Raw genomic sequence first — 18,042 nt, forward strand, 5'->3', positions numbered from 1 at the left:
AACTATGTGGTATAATGAAGGAAGCGATTATTATTATTCTTTTTTTTTTACGAGCATAATCCATTAAACGAATCGAACATAGGTATTGTTTTAGGCGGAGAGGTTGATTGTGATCGGTCTCGTAGATGGGTGCTGAATCTCCGTGATCGGACGCGAGCTGGTGTATTCACGTGGCATGGCTTTTGGCATTCCTACCTATCGGTGATATGACACGGGCGACCGTAGCACCCTTGTCGTCTCGTTCGCGGGTCGTGTCGCAGATTCCCGATCGCCGGCAGCAGGTACTCGTCCTGCTTGACTTGTCTTTCCGTCCTGCCTAGCCTTTGGGACGTTGGTGGGAGAGTCAACTGAGTCGCATAGTCGTTGCCCGTTGTGGTGTTTGATAAGGTGCCGATAGATCGCTGTGGTACCTGTACTTTGTACTGGCGACCGTTGCGTACAGTGTCAACTTGTCTATTTGACATTATTGCATTTGTTAAATAGACGAGTTACACCCTGTATAAAGAAGACTATTAGATATATTAGTCTACTAAAAATTCGGAATAATATAATAAACAACACAGTTATTAAAATTGGTAAAAATATAACATACTGGCTGAACAAAATAAAAAATCAATAATTCAAAATGTAAATAATAATACTATATAAACAATAGTAAATAACTCACACTTTGTAAAGGGCGGTGTGGTAAGCTGGTCCTAGTCTAAATATAATATAAAAACAGACAAAGTGCGATTCGGGCTCCTGCACGAAGGGTACCGTACCATTATCTTTACGTTCAAGGTCACTTATACGATCAAGCATTAAAAGTGCGAAATGTGGACACTTTGTACGGTCTGGTAAAAAGGTAATTAGCAGAACGCGGACACTTTGTACTATTATATACATAAAGTATAAGGTGTTGACCAGTTGCCCCCCCCCCCACAGCTGTTATTGAGATTTTAAAAATATACTAGTTGCCCTCACACGTTAATATATACACGATTACAATATATAGCTCGTAAAATAGGGGTGGTAAATATACAAATCATAAGTAATATTATGTATAATTATAATTATAATATATTATAATATAATATATAATACTGTATTTTGTAATAACCAGGGCTAGGATTTGTATGCAACAGCATGTTTTTTTCTACATCCAAATGGAATTTATATTATTGTGATGAAAATGGTACGATTTTTATTTTGCATGTTTTTGCATATATTGAACTTAATGCATATTTTTTCATATTTAGTATGATCGAATTTATTGTATTTAAGTCGATAATAATTAAACTGATCAAAGTATATAACTTGGTTTTTTGGTCAAACATACGCATTTTATTTTTATAAATACAATCCTATGGTACAATATACTATGTACGTTCGCCGATCGTTTATACTTGAAAATTTAAAAAAATATTTGGTCGTAGCATATAAAACACATACTTCTACTATTAATTGAAAATTATAAATTGTATTACTAAAATAATAATTAATGCATGCAACAAATAGTTTTTAATTTTTAATCTTAATTATACGTATTATCAGCCAATTACTGATTTATTTCTTGAAATAAATATATTTTTTGTAACTATATTTTTGTTTTTGTGTGTGCCATTTAAAAATTAAAATGCATATTTTTGCATATTTTGACAAATTATTATAACTTTGAATTTTGTACTATTTTTTTATTGACCAATTATTTTATTGAATATGCCACTTATCATTATAACTAGATTATTTATTATGAATTGGACTCTATAATTTTGTACTATTTTACTTTATTTTTATAAATTATTTTATATTTTATTTATGATTTGTACATTTACCACCCCTATTTTACGAGCTATATATTGTAATCGTGTATATATTAACATGTGAGGGCAACTTTTACATTTTTCTCTAGGTAGTTTGGGAGGAATTGGTATAAAAAAGGTACTTTTGAGGGCAACTGGTGCATGCCCAAAGTATACAATATAAATATAGGTAAGTTTTATAGGTACCTACATAAGTAGTAACTAGTAATTATGTATAATGTTAATTATTAAAAATAAAAAGTAAATTGTTATAAAGTATTGTATATTAATAATAGGTAATCTAAATAATCAATAATATCGTTCTATCATCAAACTACATGTAAAAATGTGTACACTATAAATATGTCAAAAGATAGTATAATACTATATAGGTAATATAAAAATAGTATTTACCTGTAATATTTATTACTATTACAGATTTTTAGATTATTAGGTAATAAAAAATATGTAGTAATACCTAAGTAGTAAGTATATAAAAGTATTCAAAATCCGAGTTTTTGGACAGTTTTGACGGCAATACAATTGGACGAATGTGGCAATAGACTTTAGAAAAGACAAAATTCCGATACTGCTGACAATAATAAGCTATTTAATGTATGTAACCACTAACCAGCATCAAAGAAAAGAAATGGTAACAAATATAAAATGTTTAAATTCCATATACCTACTTTACATGTAATTTTTAATATTTTTTCAATATTATATTTTTTTTATCATTTGACATTCATAATTGAAATACTTCGATATTATACTATTTTCATTTTAGATTCTGAACGAAGTGATGAATTATTGATTTTACAATGATGTGTTTTTTTTTTTTTTTGTTTTTTTTTGTGTCTGTGTACAGCATAACTAGGCGAAATAATGCTCCAATTTCAAACTATGGGGGTGGTTTCCGATGTAAAAGTGAATATCCTTGGTGCATTATACAGGTAAAAAGTTAACATTTTCCAACAGTTTTCAAAAAAATCGAGAAAAACAAAAAAAAAAAAAATGATGGAAAAACGGCAATTTTTACGCAAAACCAGTTTTCGACCAAATCGATTTTTTTTTATGGTTGTAATTCAAAAACTAATCACTGAAAATACTTGAAATTTTCACCAAATGTTAATATCAGTGGTATCTGCATATAGTTAAATTTTCAAAAACTTTTGACTTTTTTTGAGTTATTTATAGACCACTGAAATTTTCGATTTTTTTGAGAAATTTTTTTTAAAGTGTCGATAAAAAATTTTTGGATGACCAAAAAGTTTTGAAAATTTAATACAAGGTTCCTTATGAGTTTTTTATATTGTAGCTAAAAAAAATTAAAAATCGTTAGTCACAATTTTTTTTTATAAGCGTTTATAGTTCAAATTTTTACGAAATCTGTCGAAAACGCGAAAATTTACAAGTAATTTTGAAGTTGAAAAATCATAAAATTTTTTTCTTTTATAACTAAGTTTTGAAAATTTGGTACAAGGCTCTCCATAAATTTTTCTTCAAATATCTGTAAAAAAAACTCTATCGGATTCAGACAAAAAATTTTTATGAGTGTTTGAAATTTAAATTTTTACAAAACCGCGTTAAATAACGGTTTAGCCTCAAACGATTTTTGATATTTGTTATTATTCAAAAAGTATAAGTCGTAGATACTTGAAAATTTTACCAGTTATTTAGATTGGTATTTGCTTTACATGATTTAATTTTCAAAATATTTTGAGTTTTTTTTAACTATTTATAGACAACTGAAATTTTCAATTTTTCTGAAAAATTTTTTTTGAAGTGTCGATAAAATTTTTTTGGTCCTATCAAAATACTTGTAAATTTTATACAAAGTTCCTCATATGTTATTCTTATAGTGATTAAAAAATTATAAGAATACATAGGCACAATTTTTTTTTATTAGCATTTTAAGTTCAAATTTTGACAAAAATTCGTTAAAATCATGAATATTTGCAAATTATTTTGTAGTTCAAAATTCATAAAATTGTTTGTATTTATATCTAACGTTAAAAAATTCAACACTAAGTTTTCCATAAGTTTTGCTTCAAAAAGCTATAAAGAAAATTTTAAGCGTCATTATAGGAAAAATGTTTTGGGCGTTTAAGTTTTAAATTTTTATGAAATCGGAATATTTGTTTCAAAATAGAATATATGATAATATTTAATTATAATATATTCTAGACTGACAAATCATCTCCGTTCAGAATCGTTTTTCGTATACAATGATACCTATCATTGCATTCAAATTTAATCTACCCTAGTCCGAGGTCCACTCCACCCCCTAATGTACAGCAGAGCGGTACCCACTTGCCGACTTTTATTTTTTATTAGTTAATAATTTAAAAATCTGTAATAGTAATAACTATTACAGCTAAATACTATTTTTATATTATACTACCTTTTGACATATTTGTAGTGTACACATTTTTACACGTAGTTTGATGATAGAACAATATTATTGATTATTTGATTATTTAGATTATTATTAATTTACCTACAATGTTACATACTGATGAGCTGCCCTTTTAGTTATATCTCACCTTTTGGCTCAGAATTTGATGTACCTAAAAAATATTAAATACGTTTTCACCTATGTGCTTAAAAAAGTACAAATACGCTCTCAATATATGCACTAATCTTTTATTTACTTAATATTTGTCTTAACTAAGCTTATTATTGCTACAATATAATCGTATACCTACGTTAACGGAGTATCGTTTTAATTCATTGCATTTCTGAGTCCGTACGTTCTTTATAAAAATTTTACACGCACACAATCACACCAAACTCACAAAAAACACAATAGCAGAAAAAACTACCGATATTACCTGTATAGAACCACGTTACAGATTTGGTGGAGACTCCGGGCGCCATAGGTTTGTCAATTACGCATTACATTAGCCGCCGTCTAGACGGATATAATACATTTATAATAGTCAGTTCAGCTCGATAATGGTAATTACACAAGAAAAAATAAATAGGTATATGAACAGTCGTTAGCGATCTAATATAAATTTAAATTCCGTAACGTAGATACTTAATATATATGTATATATCCATATACATATATGCGTACGTATATATAGTAAATACGTATTAATAGGTATTTAATATTCTTATACTATAAAATATTATGTACAGATGACTACTGCCAGGTATTAATAATTTGGCAGTACAAGGTTAAACGAACCATTTGAAATCGTTATTGAAACATGTGAAGGCAATATATGCATTATATATTATATATATATATGAATATGTATGTATGTATAGAGAGGGACTAAGCCCACGCTTTGTAAGAATTTTGGTAGAATAATGTTATGGGTCGATTTTTTTTTTTGTTCGTTTCACGTTCAATAGAGACCTACACAGGTTAATGCTGTACAATGTACATATTATAATATACATATTATGTATATCATATAAAAGGGACTGTTTCTATTCAAAGAAACGTCTTTTTGGTGTTCAGTGTTATTGCAACTGCCTTCACATGTTTTTATACTTAACGATTTCAATGGTCCGTTTAAACTTGTACGGTCAAATTGTTAATACCTTGTAGTACTTATCTGTACATATTTTATAATATACGATTATGTTGGGTGTGTAGAAGGCGCCTTCGAAGTGGTCGAGTTAAAATCGTTTCGCCGGAAATTCGGTCGGAAATAGTATTCGGGAGTCTTTTATTTTATATTTAATTTTATTCTATTCTATAAAATAAATTATTATCATTTAGTGTAAATATAAAGGAATGGTAAGAGTATTACTCGATGCTTTCCCGGTTCTTTTTAAACATTTTTCATTGTAATTAAATATAACAAATAAATACGAAAAAATGGTAATTGAGTGTCTAGTTATCAGTCATTATATGATGTAATCGATATTCGACAGTGCAATTCGCCTGACAACTTAACTTGAATGTTCACATGTTATTCGACTTGCAAACATTAATCAATCGATGTCAGGAGGTACGACAATCCACCGCAGGCGGATTGCACTATCGGATATCGATTTACATCATGTGATGGCTGCAGATAGCTAGACACTCAATTACCATTTTTCGTATTTATTTATTTATTATATTTAATTAAAATTAAAAAAGTTTAAAAAGAACCGGGAAAGCATCGAAACAAACTTTTACATTCCTTTACATTTACACCAAATGATAAAATGTTTTATAAAAGAGAATAGAATAAAAAAAAATACTAATTTAATGTACGGATACACGACAACCGACTTTAGTACTTTTCCTACTTTTTTAGTGAATTCTTTTCTAGACACCCGAATACCATTTCCGACCGAATTTCAGGTGAAACGATTTTCACTATACCACCACGAATGTGACTTCCACACACCGGACATCGAATTTTACCGACCCCTATCTTATATTATAAAATATTATGTACAGATAACTACCGCGAGGTATTAACAATTTGACAGTACAAGTTTTAACGGACCATTGAAATCGTTAGGTATAGAAACATATTGTGAAGGCAGTTGTTATAACACTGCACACCTGCAAGACGTTTCTTTGAATAGAGACAGTCCCTTTTATATGATATACATATATGTACATTGTACAGCATTAACCTGTGTAGGTCTCTATTGAACGTGAAACGAACAAAAAAAAAACGACCCATAACATTATTCTACCAAAATTCTTACAAAGCGTGAGTTTAGTCCCTCTCTATATATACATATATACATACATACATACATACATACATACATACATACATACATACATACATACATACATACATATATACTCACACATATACAGGGTGATTTTTTTATCAAACAACACTCATTATTTCCAAAAGTATTCATGTTTTTGAAAATATTTTTTACATAGTTTCTAATTGTTAAAAAAACATTTTTATAAAAAAATTATATTTTTAAATATTTTTTATCCTTATAATTTTATAAGTTTTTTACTTTTTTGAATGACAACATAGATTTTTAATTTCATATTCCAAAGCAGAATAATTTTCTGAGTAATTCGATACATAAAAATCGAATTTAGGGTGAGTAGTTTATGAGTTATACGTATTTAAAGTTAAGCTGCGCGGAGTGGAGTGGTACGGGGTTACCCCGCAAAATGTTTGTCCACTACTCCGCTTGTCTAAACTTTGAATAAGTATAACTCATAAACTACTCACCCTAAATTCAATTTTTGTGTATCGAATTACTCAGAAAATTATTTTGCTTTGGAATATGAAGTTAAAAATCTATGTTGTCATTCAAAAAAGTAAAAAACTTATAAAATTATAAGGATAAAAAATATTTAAAAATATAATTTTTTTATAAAAATGTTTTTTTAACAATTAGAAACTATGTAAAAAAATATTTTCAAAAACATGAATACTTTTGGAAATAATGAGTGTTGTTTGATAAAAAAATCACCCTGTATATATAATATATATATTGCCTTCACATGTTTCAATAACGATTTCAAATGGTTCGTTTAACCTTGTACTGCCAAATTATTAATACTTGGCATTATTTATCTGTACCTATATAATATTTTATTATATAAGAATATTAAATATTAATATTTAAAGCTCGGATTTGTATGTTTTCGCATATTTTTTCCTTTTCACTTTTTCCAATTTTTGTTTATTATATCTTCACGAATCGTACTCTTTTGAATTCTCTGTTAAATTTTTATTTTGCATATTTTTGCATATTTGACCGTAAATACATATTTCAATAAATGCGGTGTTGCGAAAAAATGTTGGTCGATGGGACGCGGAATTAGCTACACAGTTTTAGCTATCTTAATTTAAAATACGTACCTATTATATGGAAAATATTGTATATACATTAGAAATAGTTGAGGTAATCTCATTGTATTAAAGGTCCCCACACACTGCAGCGGTGGCGGTAAAATTGTGTCCAGACTCATTTTAATGCTACTGCCACCGCCACCGCTACCGCTGCAGTGTGTGGGCACCTTAAAAGAAATAGTTTATCTGCTGTTATCTAATCGTTACATCGTCGTTATCGATGTAATAAATTTAATTATATAATATAGTTGTTATATAGTTGTAATAACTTTCAAGATCCAATGATTTTAAGCTTTTTAAAATTTGCCCCAATAACTTCAGTTAATTGTGAACGATCATTTTCGATATACAAGCATTTATTGACAGATGGATGGCATAGTTTTACCGAAGAAAAACTTGAATACCTACCTATCATTTTAACAATAAAGAATAAAAACACATATTGAGTTGTATATTTACTTTATTTTTAAACAGTAATATTTATGTATTTATTTATACTTATTCTTATTTATACATTTATATTTTATTATATTTCATTATCTTATATTTTTTTCATACTTAATATAACTTTGAATTTTTAAATATAGGTAAATTTTGTAAATGCATATTTGTTGCATATATTAATGATTTTTACTGTATATTTGTTGCATATTTTAATGATTTTTGCTGTATATTATATGTATTATTTTGATACTTTTAAATGCATATAAATCCGGGATCTATAATATATATACGTACGCATATATATATGGATATATATATCGTAAGTATTTACGTTACGGAATTTAAATTTATATTAGATCTTTAATGACTCTGTTTATATACCTACGCATTTTATCATGGGTACCATTATCGAGCTAAATTGCCTATTCCTAATCCTTCTAGACGGCTAATGTAATGCGTGATTGACACACCCATGGAAACTCGATGATGTCTGTAAGGTAGGAATTTTAAAAGATTAATTTTCGTTTTATGTGAAAAGCGCAATATAATATACGTCGACTTAAACAATTAAGTGTCCAAAAATATTTTATTGAAACGATATCCAAATCAAAAAATATTACCACACATACTGTAATGTGTAAAATATTTAAATACCATAATATACAAAATTTATAATCATATAATATATAATATATTATAATCATAGATAGGTATACTCATAAGTTATGTTGTAAATAAAACTTTGCATGACAGGAGAAATAGGCTAGTCAGAGTATTTGATTTTAATAATACCACCAGTAAATTTGCAACATAACGACCATTTGTATCTGTAGTTTCATCTACAGCAATCCAAATATTATTTTCACCAATTTCATTTTAAATTTTTGTTAAAGTATTATAGTAGCACGGCTCGAGATAATTTTTACGTAACGCACTTTCATCTGGTATAGGTATGTTTGCCAGTATATTTCTCTAAAAATGTACGAAATTGAGGAACTTGCATTTTATACCAAGGTATGTTAGCTGCTACTAAGGCTAGACACAAATCTTTGTTAAAATCATTTAAGTCATTTTTTTTGGGAGTAGCTTCTAATAAAAATAATTGTTTTGATAAAATGTTTACTATAAATGCGATACTGCGATTACGAATATATTTCGTATAAAAGATTATTATAAATTTATAAACATAGATTAACACTTATAATTTAATTTGAAAAAAGCGATTATTCAAATTTTTTTCAATTATTTTATAAAATATTTTTGGACATTCAATTGTTTAGGTGGACGTACAAATTGTGTTTTTCACATAAAACGAAAATTAATCTTTTAAAATTCCTATCCTACAGACATCATCGCATTTCCATGGGTGTGTCAATTACGGATTACATTAGTCGTGTAGAAGGATATAGGTAGGTACCTACTAATACCTAATAGATTTATAATAGGCAATTCGGCTCGATAATGGTAGGTACCTAAGAAAAAATGCTTAGGTATATAAACAAAGTCGTTAGCAATCGAATAGAAATTTAAATTCCATAACGTAGATATGTACTTGCAAAAAATATTATAACATATTAAAATTACCTCTGCATACTTATTTTGATTTTATGTAAATAAACTCAAAAAATGTCAAAATTTCTTGAAATTAATAATATAATGATAAATTTATTACCAATTTTTTTATCGATTTTTATTATGGTGAATAACAAACACATGTTTACATTAATTCAACAAAAGTTAAACTCACCGTCCGGCTTCCATAACCTATATGTATTTCCATATGTAATGTTGCACTGTTTAACATTGTACAAATTGTACAAACAAGTAAAATCTAAAAAATAAGCGTGCTAAAAATTTAATTTATCGTTGTAGGTAGGTGAAGACGTTTGCTCAAGGCCGTATCAGATAAAAGTCATTTTCATTCATTGTAAATAAAATACCTATTATTATTATTGTTTTTGAAATTATAATTTAATAAATTAAGTGTACCTATTAATTTACTATAAATATTTATTTATTTTTATTATGTACAGAAAACAGACCAATGTTAGTTAAGAAAGTTGAATTACAGATATAATAAAACCTCCAAGAAATTTGTGTCCAAGGGCCTCAATAATTGTAGTTCCGCAAGTCACCACTGATAATAATAAATAATAATATATTATATTATATTTATAGCCTTATAGGTACATTATAATATGACTAGTTAGCTAATTTATATATATATTTTTTTATAATAGTTATCTACAGTACAGCTCTAATTTTTAAAACAGGAAGGTATTTATAAAAAATATAAAATTATGTTAATATATTATAATGTTTTGGTAGGTAAGTATCTACGTTACGGAATTTAAATTTCTATTAGATCGCTAACGACTCTGTTTATATACCTATGCATTTTATCTTGGATAACATTATCGAGTTGAATTGCCTATTAAAAATCCATTTTATCCGTCTATAGACGGTTAATGTAACGCGTAATTGACACATGCATGGAAACGTGATGGTGTTTGTAAGATATAGGAATTAAAAAAATTAAATTTTGTTTTAAATGAAAAACATAATATATACATCGATCTAACCAATAAAACGTCCAAAAATATTTGTAAAAATAATGGCTTTATATAATAATGTAAAAATAAATTTATCAAATAATTTAAGTTTAAGGTCTAAGAATAACTTGATAGTACTGGGAATATTAGTATTATTGTAATTTAATAAATAATAATAACAATTAAGAATGAGCCACCAACTCCACTTCCCACTAGAAAATAACCTTTCATAAACTAGTTACAACTATTTTATTTATCATTATTCATTACAATTGAAATAATGAAGAAGTTAGCTCTTAGAAACGCTTCCCGTTTTTGGTTACGCCCAACCTCCGGTGCATATAACCCCAACGGTAGGCTGGATAGAGCTTAGGAGTATTCTACTAGACTAAGTTTCGATCTATTAACCATATAGTAGCTCCTGCTATAGCCACTCCGAAACCAAACCGCGGGTTTCCACTACCTGGCTGAAACCGTCATGTGATGGCGCGTTGCCAATTGCTCAACGCCGTGGGGCTCCCCCAAATCCCGATTTACCATTTTCGTTCTTGTGAGGTAAGCAAATTAATGGTAAGATGCTTCGTCGGCGTTAAAACTCAGATGTAATCCTTCCGAGATCTGGGCCGTGTACCGCGGGCTCATGGTTGGTTGGTTAGCTTAGGTTAGGTTAGATTAGGGACAATCGCAGACGGTCTATCCGCTGACTTGGTTGCGACGTCCGTGTTTGACGACCCCATGACTTCGCGGTCATATGTCCAGGGTTTGCCGGCCAGTTAGCAACTATGAGGTCGAAGTCCTCTATAAGCTCTTCTGTGAGGAGGCCTCTGCTATTATGTGTTGGTCAATGCCACAATACAGAATGCCCGGTGATTTCTACCCCAATGAGGGTGCGGGATTCACGGTCCAAGATCACCCGTAGCTTAGCTATGAAGTAGGGTGTCGGCCTGTTGTATTTAAAATATGCCGACACCACGGTAACCGTCTTAATCTCTACACCATGGCTTATTTTCACCGCTGTTACATTCTGGCTTGACATATCCGCAAGCTCGATGACCTTAAGGCCGTTGTTCATTGACTTCTGCACCAGCATAGTCGTTACCTATCGAGTATTGCTTGCAATTCTTGAAGCCAAAGATATTTTTACTGCATATGACTGGTTCCTGGATTAGTACCACATCGGCGGAGGTCTCCGCGCAGAAGTCCCTGAGCTATAAGCTCAAGACACGTTGTTTATTCACGTTGTGCTGTACAATGCGAATAGACCTGGTCATTGCTGGCCGAAATCTGTCCTGCGCAATAAGCCTTGCTCCGCTAGGTCTCTGAAACTGCAGGCCGTACTGGACGTCTTGTGGTCGCCCTTGCAATCCCAACATTTAGAAGCGTCCTTGTTACAACACCCGCGGGTGTCATGCGAACCCGCCAGTGGTGAATGCTGACTCTGATGTATAGGCATGATAATTTATCTTAATGTATTATAGTTCTATTTAATTTATAACTAATAAATAATACAAAAGTTTGTATTGATTTATAAATAAGACTTTTATTTAACATATATTATACACAATAGAACTTACTTAAATAATACTTTAATAATTGTATTGAGACTTGACTAACTCTTTCAACTAAAATAAAAAAAAATTGTCATTACTCGTACACGTAAATTTTATAAATTACGTTGACGAAGCGCAACAGAATGAGTATGCCCCGGGTGATTAATACGCGGCTGCTACTAGATGGGATCTCGGAGTAACTGGTTTTTTTTTACAGCGATAACAAGGGTCGTATAGCTTGCGCACACATCTATCGCATACTCTGTCATTAAAATGTTAGAATAAAGATAAACACAGATACCTAAGTTTAACAAAAATAAATGAATTAATATAACACAATATATTTCTTTTAAAATACTTAATATTTTATTGATTATAAAATAATTTTTATATTTTGATTAATAAAGTTTTTATTTCTAAGCATGCCTGGAGAATTCGCCACTGTCACCCGTATAGTGCTTGCAGGTATAGCCTCCTGAGACCTGAATACATTTTAGCTATACTTCTGATACTTAAAGCTCTGCGAAACGTTGGTTATTTTAGTTTTATATATTAATTAGTGTGATGATGAATAATATTGTTAAATAACACATTTAGAATATATCAATAGAATTAATTTTAATACGAGGATGAATCAACTAAACATAGATTTATAAAATAATATATAATACATCATAATATTAGTTTTTTTATACTTATGATAAAAAACCTTATTTATAATACCTAATAAAATAAAAATAAAAAAATTAAAATGTCTTATTAATATTAATTTAAAGTCACCCTTTAGGAAACGACAGAATTAATTTACATGAAATCAATAATAGTATTGTTAGAGAAATATTTAAAAAGTACCTATAAACCAAACATAAGGTTATTAAAATTTATTATCAGATTGAAATGTACTAAAATATTAAACATTAGTTACCTATGTCTGAAATTAAATTCAAATAATCTTAATATGAAAATTAATTAACACAAATTAGCACTTGGTTAAAATTGTAAAGTAGCTAAACAGTTATCGCATTTTATTAAAGCTGTTTATAGTTCAATATTTACGCACACTCCTTTAGACACAAATTTCAAGGTTGATGTTACTGAACATATTATTTTTTCATATGCCCAATATCACTTGAAATGTTTACGTTTAGAAAAAATAAACAGTGAGTATATAGAAATTCCCTAGGGGTAAAAAAAATCAAGTAATCGATGGTCGAGTTATCAAGACTCGACTGTAATTACTAAATTACCAAGTTATTATTTGGCAAAAGCTCAACTGGGTTTAATATTCAAAATTTATTAATTTTCTGAATGCCTCGGATGTAGGTATGATAAGTACCTTATACAGTGTTTCTGATAATTTTTTGTTTATTTCATTTTATTGAAAGATTTTCAGAATTATTTCTTAGATCTTAATAGATCTTCTGCAAGTTGAATGTGAGGATCTTCCTTGGCCCCTAGTTGATTACGCGTTGTACAAGTGTGGTTCTACATGGAGATGATCAAACCTATAACCTAACTTCTTAAGTCTTTGTATTATGGAAGTCTTACTACATTTGTATTGGCTCTTAGGATTTGACATTTACTCATGCAATTTAATTTAATTGAATTATTGTAGGTTTTGGTTTATTTTTTAACAAGTTTTGAAAATATTACATTGTATAAGACTACAATTTACAATACAAGATTCATAAGGATTTTTCTACTGTAATATAAAAAAGGTATTATTCAAGGCCACATAAGTTATTGATGGGCAATTGAAGTCAATTTAACACAATATTAAATATTTAGATATTATAACACAAATTATTTTAATGGCAATTTAAAAGTTTCTTAAAATATATTTAAATAATAACTTTTTATTTTTATAAGCGTTTGAAGTTAAAATGTTAATCAAATTTGTCAAGATATGAACATTTTCAAATTATTTAGTAGTTAAAAATTGTTATAATTAATAACTAAAGCTTTTAGTTAATTTTTTTTCTTCAGGGTTTTCGTTCATCAAGTGTAATTGTGGTGGCAAGTACCTACTCAAACAACTTCAAGACCTGGAAGATTTACAGAATCTCTAATAGGATTTCCCATAGACCCTCAAGCAAGATTTCCTACAGAATCTCCAATGGATTCAGCATCATCTTCAAAAACATCTACAAGGTCTACAGCGAAACGTACATTAGAAAGTATAGTCACTATAATACAAACTAATAATGGTAAATCATATAAGTTTTCTTTAAAAAATGTTATTCTAATATTACGTTATTAATATATATTATATTCATTATATTTATTTAATATATTATATATAAATATATATATTTATTTTCTACTTCATTTATATACAAATCAGATGAAGCATCTTCTTGTACAATATGTTTAGATAAATGAAAAGTGCTGATTTACATAAACCAGTATGTTTGAAATGTGGTCATATTTTTGGAGAGCATTGTTTAAAAAGATGGATTTTAGTTAGTATTTTAGCAAATGGTTTTTTTTTGTACATTTTTATATGTTTTATATTCTCTTGTTTTAGACTGAAAATGAAAATGGTACAAGTAGTTGTCCAATATGTAACACAAAAGCGATTTTAAAAGATCTTAGAGTTTTATATGCTGAAAACGTCGTAACTGTTGATCATACAGCAGAGATAACTGCTGTTGAACGTAAATTGAAAGAGGTGAGAATTAATGAAAAATAATTATTATTGTCACAACAATAGCTTATCATTAAATATATTTTATTTTGATTATGAAATAGTTTTACTTTTATATTAATTATTGTCCTTTTTTTATTTTCTTAGGCAACTCATGCAAAACACTTAATGGAAATGGAAGTAGAACGGTGGAGATGGCATATAATAAAAATAATAGGATGTTGGTAAGTGTTAGTTAAATAGGGTTGATTTGTTTATTTTTTAAATTATAAAAACATGAAATTATTATCAGGTGATGTCACAGCAATCTGATACAACAACATTGGATTCGTACGTGATCAGAAAAATGGATGTACAATTAATGAGACTTTCTAATGAATACATTTGTGCGCATAAAAAACAAATTCGTGACATGGTGTTCCACCCTTTTCATGATCATCTTTTGGCCTCTGTTGGTTTGGATAGTCAGATCTATATTGTTAGTAAAAGTTTCAATATTATGTTAGGTATAAAATATTAAATGCACCATAATAATAATAATTATATTTACCATAACAAGTCCCCAGCTTTCTGGCAATATGCCATTTAAAATCTTTTTTGTGTAGTTGTTATTTTTTTATAACAATTTTTTTGATGTTTGAAATTTTTATTGGCCATGCACACAGCCCATTTTTGTACCAACTACTTGGTACAACGTTAACTGTGTTGTCTTTTTTGAAGTGAATGACATACCACATACTTAAAGAAAGCTATAACATATTAATTTAATTTATAATAGTAACTAGTTCATATATAATAAATATTAAATAACACATAAACTATAAATTACCTAATTAACTATATCTGATGATAATAACCACAATACATTAGGTACTAATTATGACGTGTAAACATTGTTATTTTGAAAAATTTTGTCAATTTACATATTATATTATATTTATAATACAGTTTAATATTTATTAACATATTTTATATTTACATTATTAAAAACAATTTTTAGATATCTGTATGGAGTATTGGCATAGCATAAGTGTAGTTATTCAAATGTATAACCATCATTTTATATTTTATATCAATCATATTCCAGACCTTAAGATCACCCATGATGAGTTTATATCATTGGATTTTGTATACCCGTGATATATTCCAACGGGAAAAACTTTAGGTTTCTTAATTTTATTTATTATATAAGCTTAAAATAGGCCAGAATTGACTTCCACTGGATTTTGAAAGATAAAGGCCATCAATGCTTATAGCAATTTTAATTGAAAAATCATCTTCGTTGACTACATAGTGTTGAAAGATCCTTTTAGCAATTCCAAAATGGTAATACAAGCCAAGCTCTACAGTAAAAAAAGTATAATCGTATTTAGATGTATGTAAAAGTGTTCTACTATCTTTAGGTAATGATGAAAAACATCTTGTGGGTTCTTAATAACGACAGTAATGAATTCACAGTAGTCTTTGGAACATTATGGTTCACTGCCCAATGTGCAACACCATCATCGAAATTTGGTAATGTTGTTGTATCAAGCACTAAAGAATTACTATTATCAATAATTTGAGTTTTAGGGGCATCATCGACTGTTGATATACTAGGTAATAAATTTGGATGTGGTTGGTGATCAGTTAATGCCAGATCTGGACATTGTCTAAGATTTGATTTTTCAGATGTCAAGACAGAGATATTACTTTCTTGACTTTTATTATTTAAATGAAATCTTACTAAAAAAAAAAAAAAAAATGTAATGCAGTGATGTCCAATTTTTTAAATAATTATCTAAACTGAAGTAAGATATGCAATAAATCAATAAAGTAATATATCATAATAAAATTGCATGTAGGTATATTTATTTAAAATTTTAAACCGATTAATGAATATATTGATTTTACAATGAAATGTTTTTTTCCGTGCCATTGTGTCAATATCTTTTGGGACAGTCAAGTATTTAAACATGAGTAGGTACTTATATAGACAAACATTATTTTGAGGTACTTGGTTTAAGGCTTAAGCTAAGGTCCAATAAAGATATCACAATAGTTGTCATTCTAATTTAAAAAATATTATATAAATATAATATATAATATTATCTATGTATTAGATGCCTAGATTAATATTCAATAATGTAGGTACATAGTTTATAAAAATGTAAGGGGCAACAGATAGGTACCTACTAATACACCATAACTAAAATTTTAAATAATAATTATTAAGTACCTATTGAGTATAACAATACTTTCCCTAAGGATTTGCTATTGTTTTTAAATGATTATCAAACTTTCCCTGTTCTGTAAAATTATAAAGACAAATTTATAAAATCTACAGTATCAAATATAATAATTATTGGCTGGTAAATAGCTAACATTGTCATTTTTCCTGATCACCAAAGCTACCTACACACAATAACATGATATATTACTCGGTAGTTAAATTCACTTTTTTTATTTTTTTATTTATTATTTAATTAGATTTTTTTTGTGTTATATCCTGAACATGGCAAGGGTTGAAACATATAGTTACTACTATTATTATATTAATAATTGTATGTACCTAACATTGGATTTTGTAGGAAATATTTTATTTTATTAATACCTAATCATAATAGGTACATTTTTAAAATAAATTATTAACAAATATTAATAAAACTAAGTTTTAATTGTAAGTTAAATTTATATAGAATGCCCTCCTATATTTTAAATCGATATATTTCCAATTCCAAATATGTAAAAACCTCTTCTTTTTTAAAACTATTATTATGATATTTTTCCAATTATACAACAATACCCAAAATTAAAACACATTTGTAGTCTTAGATATGCATATTTAGTTAATATTTTACACTTTTGCATTCCCCTTTTATTTATTTATTTATAAAATTTTGTCTGATGTAAATTTGATAGGCAAACATGTATGTATAGTATATACGTAAGACGCAACAATAATAAAATATTATGTGTTTGAGTGTGTCATTCATGTCCTTATAATGAACTTAAATAAAATTAAAATAACTTAAAATTTTGCTTACCTGAACTTATTATCAGGTGATGTCACAGCAATCTGATACTACAACATTGGATTCGTACGGGATCAGAAAAATGGATGTACAATTAATGAGACTTTCTAATGAATACATTTGTGCGCATAAAAAACAAATCCGTGACATGGTGTTCCACCCTCTTCATGATCATCTTTTGGCATCTGTTGGTTTGGATAGTCAGATCAATCTAACAGATTTAAATATTGACACAGTGGTTTCTTCTATGAGTGGTGAT

At 28.2% G+C, this 18,042-nt stretch overlaps 1 protein-coding gene across 1 annotated transcript in view; it reads left to right on the forward strand.

The window, feature by feature from the left end:
• The first annotated feature begins 664 nt into the window (after positions 1–664).
• LOC126552394 (E3 ubiquitin-protein ligase RFWD3-like) overlaps positions 665–18,042 on the forward strand; it is a 28,517-nt gene continuing 11,139 nt past the window's right edge. The window contains exon 1 of the mRNA XM_050207095.1: positions 665–847. The gene's annotated coding sequence lies outside the window, so the exon portion shown is untranslated. The remainder of the gene's footprint in view (positions 848–18,042) is intronic.

Source organism: Aphis gossypii, chromosome X (assembly GCF_020184175.1).
Source record: "Aphis gossypii isolate Hap1 chromosome X, ASM2018417v2, whole genome shotgun sequence".
NCBI lineage: Eukaryota > Metazoa > Arthropoda > Insecta > Hemiptera > Aphididae > Aphis > Aphis gossypii.